Raw genomic sequence first — 6971 nt, forward strand, 5'->3', positions numbered from 1 at the left:
TAAGAAGGGAACCTACATAATCCATGTGCCCGCTAGGGAACCTACATAGTCCAAATGCCCGTTAGGTAACCTAGATAGTCCAAGTGCCCGCTAGGAAACCTACATAGTCCAAGAGCCCGCTAGGGAACCTGCATGTCCAAGTGCCCGCTAGTTAACCTAGATAGTCCAAGTTCCTGTTAGCTAACCTACATAGTCCAAGTGCCCGTTCGTTAACCTAGATAGTCCAAGTGCCCGCTAGGGAACCTACATAGTCCAAATGCCCGCTAGGTAACCAACATAGTCCAAGTGCCCGCTAGATAACTTAGATAATCCAAGTGCCCATTAGCTAACATAGATAGTCCAATTGCCTGCTAGGTAACCTACATAATCCAATTGCCCGTTCGTTATCCTAGATAGTCCAAGTGCCCGCTAGGTAACCTAGACAGTCCAAGTGCCTGCTAGGTAACCTACATAGGCCAAGTGCCCGTTTGCTAACCTAGATCGTCAAAGTGCCCGCTAGTTAACCTACATAGTCCAATGGCCCGCTAGTTAACCTAGATAGTCCAAGTGCCCACTAGTTAACCTACATTGTCCAAGTCCCTGATAGGGAACCTACATAGTCCAAGTATCCGCTAGGTAACCTACATAGTCCAAATGCCCGCTAGTAATGTACATAGCCAAGGGCCCGTTAGGTAACCTAGATAGTCTATATGCCCGCTAGGGAACCCACATAGTCCAAGTGCCCGTTCGAGAACTTACATAGTCAAAGGGCCTGCTAGGGAACCTACATAGTCCAATTGCCCGCTAGGGAACCTTCATAGTCCGAGTGCCTGCTAGGGATCCTACATAGTTCTAGTGCCCTTTAGGGAACCTATATAGTCCAAGTGCCCGCTAGGGAACCTAGATAGTCCAAGTGCCCGCTAGGGAACCTAGATAGTCCAAGTGCACACTGGGTAACCTACATAGTCCAAATGCCCGCTAGTAAACTACATAGTCCAAGTGCAAGAAGGGAACCTACATAATCCAAGTGCCCACTAGGGAACCTACATAGTCCAAATGCCCGTTAGGTAACCTAGATAGTCCAAATGCCCGCTAGGGTACCCACATAGTCCAAGTGCCCGCTAGGGAACCTACATAGTCAAAGTGCCCACTAGGGTACCTGCATCGTCCAAGTACCCGCTAGGGTACCTGCATAGTCCAAGTGCCCGCTAGTTAACCTAGATAGTCCAAGTTCCTGTTAGCTAACCTACATAGTCCAAGTGCCCATTCGTTAACCTAGATACTCCAAATGCCCGCTAGGTAACCTACATAGTCCAAGGGCCCGCTAGGTAACCTACATAGTCCAAATGCCCGTTAGGTAACCTAGATAGTCCAAGTTCCTGTTAGCTCACCTACATACTCCAAGTGCCCGTTCGTTAACCTAGATAGTCCAAGTGCCCGCTGGGTAACCTACATATTCCAAGTGCCTGCTAGGGAACCTGCATCGTCCAAGTGCCCGTTCGTTAACCTGGATAGTCCAAGGGACCGCTAGGTAACCTACATAGTCCAAGTGCCCGCTAGATAACTTAGATAATCCAAGTGCCCGTTAGCTAACATAGATAGTCCAAGTGCCTGCTAGGTAACCTACATAGTCCAAGTGCCCGCTAAGTAACTTACATAGTCCAAATGCCCGCTAGTAAACTACATAGTCCAAGAGCAAGAAAGGAATCTACATAATCCATGTGCCCGCTAGGGAACCTACATAGTCCAAATGCCCGTTAGGTAACCTAGATAGTCCAAGTTCCTGTTAGCTACCCTACATAATCCAAGTGCCCGTTCGTTAACCTAGATAGTCCAAGTGCCCGCTAGGTAACATACATAGTCCAAGTGCCCGCTAGGGCACCTGCATATCCAAGTGCCCGCTAGTTAACCTAGATAGACCAAGTTCCTGTTAGCTAACCTACATAGTCCAAGTGCCCGTTCGTTAACCTAGATAGTCCAAGTGCCCGCTAGGTAACCTACATAGTCCAAGGGCCCGCTAGGTAACCTACATAGTCCAAGTGCCCGCTAGATAACTTAGATAATCCAAGTGCCCGTTAGCTAACCTAGATAGTCCAAGTGCCCGCTAGGTAACCTAGACAGTCCAAGTGCCTGCTAGTTAACCTACATAGTCCAAGTGCCCGTTTGCTAACCTAGATTGTCAAAGTGCCCGCTAGTTAACCTACATAGTCCAATGGCCCGCTAGTTAACCTAGATAGTCCAAGTGCCCGCTAGTTAACCTACATTGTCCAAGTCCCTGAAAGGGAACCTACATAGTCCAAGTGCCCGCTAGGTAACTTACATAGTCCAAATGCCCGTTAGTAAACTACATAGTACAAGTGCAAGAAGGGAACCTACATAATCCAAGTGCCTGCTAGGGAACCTACATAGTCCAAATGCCCGTTAGGTAACCTAGATAGTCCAAGTTCCTGTTAGCTAACCTACATAGTCCAAGTGCCCGTTCATTAACATAGATAGTCCAAGTGCCCGCAAGGTAACCTACATAGTCCAAGTATTCGCTAGGTAGCCTACATAGTCCAAATGCCGGCTAGTAACGTACATAGTCCAAGTGCCCGTTAGGTAACCTAGATAGTCCATATGCCCTCTAGGGAACCCACATAGTCCAAGTGCCCATTAGAGAACTTACATAGTCAAAGGGCCTGCTAGGGAACCTACATAGTCCAATTGCCCGCTAGGGAACCTAGATAGTCCAAGTGCCCGCTAGGGAACCTAGATAGTCCAAGTGCCCGCTAGGTAACCTACATAGTCCAAATGCCCGCTAGTAAACTACATAGTCCAAGTGCAAGAAGGGAACCTACATAATCCAAGTGCCCACTAGTGAACCTACATAGTCCAAATGCCCTTTAGGTAACCTAGATAGTCCAAATGCCCGCTAGGGTACCCACATAGTCCAAGTGCCCTCTAGGGAACCTACATAGTCAAAGTGCCCGCTAGGGTACCTGCATCGTCCAAGTGCCCGCTAGTTAACCTAGATAGTCCAAGTTCCTGTTAGCTAACCTACATAGTCCAATTGCCCATTCGTTAACCTAGATAGTCCAAGTGCCCGCTAGGTAACTTTCATAGTCCAAGGGCCCGCTAGGTAACCTACATAGTCCAAGTGCCCGCTAGGTAACTTAGATAGTCCAAGTGCCCGTTAGCTAACGTAGATAGTCCAAGTGCCCGCTAGGTTACCTACATAGTCCAAGTGCCCGTTCGTTAACCTAGATAGTCCAAGTGCCCGCTAGGTAACCTAGACAATCCAAGTGCCCGCTAGTTAACCTACATAGTCCAAGGGCCTGCTTGTTAACCTAGATAGTCCAAGTGCCCGCTAGGTTAACTAGACAGTCCAAGTGCCCGCTAGTTAACCTACATTGTCCAAGTCCCTGATAGGGAACCTAAATAGTCCAAGTATCCGCTAGGTAACCTACATAGTCCAAATGCCCGCTAGTAATGTACATAGTCCAAGTGCCCGTTAGGTAACCTAGATAGTCTATATGCCCGCTAGGGAACCCACATAGTCGAAGTGCCCGTTCGAGAACTTACATAGTCAAAGGGCCTGCTAGGGAACCTACATAGTCCAATTGCCCGCTAGGGAACCTTCATAGTCCGAGTGCCTGCTAGGGATCCTACATAGTTCAAGTGCCCTTTAGGGAACATATATAGTCCAAGTGCCCGCTAGGGAACCTAGATAGTCCAAGTGCCCGCTAGGGAACCTAGATAGTCCAAGTGCACACTGGGTAACCTATATAGTCCAAATGCCCGCTAGTAAACTACATAGTCCAAGTGCAAGAAGGGAACCTACATAATCCAAGTGCCCACTAGGGAACCTACATAGTCCAAATGCCCGTTAGGTAACCTAGATAGTCCAAATGCCCGCTAGGGTACCCACATAGTCCAAGTGCCCGCTAGGGAACCTACATAGTCAAAGTGCCCGCTAGGGTACCTGCATCGTCCAAGTGCCCGCTAGGGTACCTGCATAGTCCAAGTGCCCGCTAGTTAACCTAGATAGTCCAAGTTCCTGTTAGCTAACCTACATAGTCCAAGTGCCCATTCGTTAACCTAGATAGTCCAAGTGCCCGCTGGGTAACCTACATATTCCAAGTGCCCGCTAGGGAACCTGCATCGTCCAAGTGCCCGTTCGTTAACCTAGATAGTCCAGGTGCCCGCTAGGTAACCTACATAGTCCAAGGGCACGCTAGGTAACCTACATAGTCCAAGTGCCCGCTAGATAACTTAGATAATCCAAGTGCCCGTTAGCTAACATAGATAGTCCAAGTGACTGCTAGGTAACCTACATGGTCCAAGTGCTCGTTCGTTAACCTAGATAGTCCAAGTGCCCGCTAGGTAACCTAGACAGTCCAAGTGCCTGCTAGGTAACCTACATAGTCCAAGTGCCCGTTTGCTAACCTAGATCGTCAAAGTGCCCGCTAGTTAACCTACATAGTCCAATGGCCCGCTAGTTAACCTACATAGTCCAAGTGCCCGTTCGTTAACCTAGATAGTCCAAGTGCCCGCTAGGTAGACAGTCCAAGTGCCTGCTAGGTAACCTACATAATCCAAGTGCCCGCTAAGTAACTTACATAGTCCAAATGCCCGCTAGTAAACTACATAGTCCAAGAGCAAGAAAGGAACCTACATAATCCAAGTGCCCGCTAGGGAACCTACATAGTCCAAGGGCCCGCTAGTTAACCTAGATAGTCCAAGTTCCTCTAAGCTAACCTACATAGTCCAAGTGCCCGTTCGTTAACCTAGATAGTCCAAGTGCCCGCTAGGTAACATACATAGTCCAAGTGCCCGCTAGGGCACCTGCATATCCAAGTGCCCGCTAGTTAACCTAGATAGACCAAGTTCCTGTTAGCTAACCTACATAGTCCAAGTGCCCGTTCGTTAACCTAGATAGTCCAAGTGCCCGCTAGGTAACCTACCTAGTCCAAGGGCCCGCTAGGTAACCTACATAGTCCAAGTGCCCGCTAGATAACTTAGATAATCCAAGTGCCCCTTAGCTAACCTAGATAGTCCAAGTGCCCGCTAGGTAACCTAGACAGTCCAAGTGCCTGCTAGGTAACCTACATAGTCCAAGTGCAAGAAGGGAACCTACATAATCCAAGTGCCCGTTAGGTAACCTACATAGTCCAAATGCCCGTTAGGTAACCTAGATAGTCCAAGTTCCTGTTAGCTAACCTACATAGTCCAAGTGCCCGTTCGTTAACCTAGATAGTCCAAGTGCCCGCTGGGTAACCTACATATTCCAAGTGCCCGCTAGGGAACCTGCATCGTCCAAGTGCCCGTTCGTTAACCTAGATAGTCCAAGTGCCCGCTAGGTAACCTACATAGTCCAAGGGCCCGCTAGGTAACCTACATAGTCCAAGTGCCCGCTAGATAACTTAGATAATCCAAGTGCCCGTTAGCTAACATAGATAGTCCAAGTGACTGCTAGGTAACCTACATGGTCCAAGTGCTCGTTCGTTAACCTAGATAGTCCAAGTGCCCGCTAGGTAACCGAGACAGTCCAAGTGCCCGCTAGGTAACCTAGACAGTCCAAGTGCCTGCTAGGTAACCTATATAGTCCAAGTGCCCGTTTGCTAACCTAGATCGTCAAAGTGCCCGCTAGTTAACCTACATAGTCAAATGGCCCGCTAGTTAACCTACATAGTTCAAGTGCCCGTTCGTTAACCTAGATAGTCCAAGTGCCCGCTAGGTAGACAGTCCAAGTGCCTGCTAGGTAACCTACATAGTCCAAGTGCCCGCTAGGTAACTTACATTGTCCAAATGCCCGCTAGTAAACTACATAGTCCAAGAGCAAGAAGGGAACCTACATAATCCAAGTGCCCGCTAGGGAACCTACATAGTCCAAATGCCCGTTAGGTAACCTAGATACTCCAAGTTCCTGTTAGCTAACCTACATACTCCAAGTGCCCGTTCGTTAACCTAGATAGTCCAAGTGCCCGCTAGGTAACATACATAGTCCAAGTGCCCGTTAGAGAACTTACATAGTCAAAGGGCCTGCTAGGGAACCTACATAGTCCAATTGCCCGCTAGGGAACCTTCATAGTCTGAGTGCCTGCTAGGGATCCTACATAGTCCAAGTGCCCTTTAGGGAACCTATATAGTCCAAGTGCCCGCTAGGGAACCTAGATAGTCCAAGTGCCCGCTAGGGAACCTAGATAGTCCAAGTGCCCGCTAGGTAACCTACATAGTCCAAATGTCCGCTAGTAAACTACATAGTCCAAGTGCAAGAAGGAAACCTACATAATCCAAGCGCCCACTAGTGAACCTACATAGTCCAAATGCACTTTAGGTAACCTAGATAGTCCAAATGCCCGCTAGGGTACCCACATAGTCCAAGTGCCCTCTAGGGAACCTACATAGTCAAAGTGCCCGCTAGGGTACCTGCATCGTCCAAGTGTCCGCTAGTTAACCTAGATAGTCCAAGTTCCTGTTAGCTAACCTACATAGTCCAAGTGCTCATTCGTTAACCTAGATAGTCCATGTGCCCGCTAGGTAACCTACATAGTCCAAGGGCCCGCTAGTTAACCTAGATAGTCCAAGTGCCCACTAGGTAACTTACATAATCCAAATGCCCGCTAGTAAACTACATAGTCCAAGTGCAAGAAGGGAACCTACATAATCCAAGTGCCCGCTAGGGAACCTACATAGTCCAAATGCCCGTTAGTTAACCTAGATAGTCCAAGTTCCTGTTCCTAACCTACATAATCCAGGTGCCCGTTCGATAACCTAGATAGTCCAAGTGCCCGCTAGATAACCTACAAAATCCAAGGGCCCGCTAGGTAACCTACATAGTCAAACTGCCCGCTAGGTAACCTACATAGTCCAAGTTCCCACTAGGTAACCTAGATAGTCCACGTGCTGTTACCTAACCTAGATAGTCCAACTGCCCGCTAGGTAACCTACATAGTCCTAGTGCCCGCTGGTTAACCAACATTGTCTAAGTGCCGGATACGGAACCCTCATAG

This window comes from Tenrec ecaudatus, unplaced genomic scaffold (assembly GCF_050624435.1).
Source record: "Tenrec ecaudatus isolate mTenEca1 unplaced genomic scaffold, mTenEca1.hap1 Scaffold_699, whole genome shotgun sequence".
Lineage (NCBI taxonomy): Eukaryota > Metazoa > Chordata > Mammalia > Afrosoricida > Tenrecidae > Tenrec > Tenrec ecaudatus.